The sequence below is a fragment of the Solanum verrucosum genome, unplaced genomic scaffold (assembly GCF_900185275.1).
Source record: "Solanum verrucosum unplaced genomic scaffold, falcon-dt-bn FXZP01000188.1, whole genome shotgun sequence".
Taxonomy (NCBI): domain Eukaryota; kingdom Viridiplantae; phylum Streptophyta; class Magnoliopsida; order Solanales; family Solanaceae; genus Solanum; species Solanum verrucosum.
In genome coordinates this window covers 457,924-460,121 of record NW_026020409.1, presented here as the reverse complement: position 1 = coordinate 460,121, position 2,198 = coordinate 457,924, and positions in this window count along the sequence as shown.

Below are 2,198 nucleotides of genomic sequence, written 5' to 3'. Positions count from 1 at the left end.
ACCCAGTATGGTCATTATGAATTTTCGGTAATGTCGTTTGGGCTGACTAATTCTCCGACGGCGTTTATGGATTTGATGAATAGGGTGTTTAAACAATACCTTGACATATTTGTGATCGTGTTCATTGATGATATTATGATATATTCAAGGAGTGAGGTGAGCATGTTGATCATTTGAGGATTGTGTTGCAAGTTCTTAAGGACCAACAACTTTTCGCAAAGTTTAGCAAGTGTGAATTTTGGTTAAGGTCCGTAGCTTTCCTTGGTCATATTGTGTCAAGTAAGGGTATTGAGGTAGATCTTAAGAAGACGTATGCGGTTGAGATTTGGCCTAGACCTCTAACTCATTCGGATATTAGAAGCTTCTTGGGTTTGGCCGTTTATTATAGAAGGTTTGTCAAGGGTTTCTCTTCCATTGCCTCTCCATTAACGGCTTTGACTCAAAAGAAGGCTAAGTTCATTTGGTCGGAAGCTTGTGAGAAAGTTTCCAAGAGTTGAAGGATAGATTCACTTTCGCTCCGGTGTTGACTTTACCGGAAGGTACGGATGGTTTTGTGGTGTATTGTGATGCCTCTAGAATTGGATTAGGATGTGTGCTTATGCAAAATGGGAAGGTTACTTCCTATGCTTCGAGGAAAATAAAGATCCATGAGAAGAATTATCCTACCCATAACCTTGAGTTAGCGGCGGTTGTTTTTGCCTTAAACATTAGGAGACATCGTTTGTATGGGGTTCATGTCGATGTTTTCACCGATCATAAGAGTTTACAATATGTGTTTAATCAAAAAGATTTGAATCTTACCCAACGGATGTGGCTTGAATTATTGAAGGATTATGACATAAGTGTTCTTTATCACACCGATAAGGCAAACGTGGTAGCGGATGCTCTTAGTCGGTTATCTATGGGTAGTGTGGCTCATGTTGAAGATGATAAGAAAGAGTTAGTTTGAGATGTTCATAGTTTGGCCTGATTAGGTGTTCAATTAGTGGAGTGTTATGGTTCACAACGGGTCTGAATCGTCTTTTTGTAGCGCATGTGAAATCTAAGCAAGGTCTTCATCCTATTTTATTTGAATTGAAAGAGGTGGTGCTTAAGAAAATCGTTAAGGCTTTCTCCCAAGGGGGGATGGTGTACTTAGTTACCAAGGCCATTTGTGTGTTCCTAATATTGATTACTTGAGAGAGAAAATCTTGTCGGAAGCCCATAGTTATCGGTATTCCATTCACCCGGGAGCCACCAAGATGTACCGTGATTTGTGGGAAGTCTATTGGTGGAATGGGATGAAGAAGGACATTGCAGAATTTGTGGCTAAGTGTCCAAGTTGTCAACAAGTTAAAGTTGAGCATCAAAGACCGGGAGGTTTATCCCAATATATAGATATTCCTACTTGGAAGTGAGAAGATGTGAACATGGACTTTATTGTTGGTTTGCCTCTCACCCGGAGACAACATGACTCTATTTGGGTTACTGTAGATCGGATGACAAAATTAGCTCACTTTATTCCCGTCAAGGTTTCCTATTCGGTGGAGGACTATGCTAAGTTATACATAACAGAAATGGTGAAATTGCATGGAGTGCCTTTATTCGTTATTTCCGATCGTGGTACTCAATTCATTTCTCACTTTTGGAAGTCATTCCAAAAGGGTCATGGCACTAAGGTTAAGCTTAGCATGGCTTTTCACCCCCAAACTGATGGGCAAGTGGAGCGTACTATCCAAACTTTGAAAGATATGTTAAGGGTTTGTGTAATCGATTTTAAGGGTGATTGGAATGATAATTTGCCATTGATAGAGTTTTCCTACAATAATAGTTATCACTCAAGAATCGGTATGGCTCCATTTGGGGCCTTGTATAGTAGAAGATGTAGGTTTCTCGTTGGCTCATTTGAGGTGAATGAAGTTGCCCTAATAGGTCCTGAATTGGTTCAAAAGGCCATTGAAAAAGTTCGAGTCATTAGAGAGAGGTTGAGAATGGCTCAAAGTCAGCAAAAGTCTTATGCCGGTGTGAGGAGAAGAGACCTAGAATTTGAGGTTAACGAATGGGTCTATTTGAAAATCTCACCCATGAACGGGGTAATGAGGTTTGGTAAGAAGGGGAAACTTAGTCCCCGGTATGCAAGCCCATACCAAATTTTGAGACGTGTTGGTAAGGTTGTTTATGAACTTTATTTGCCAAATGAGTTGGCTTCGGTACATCCT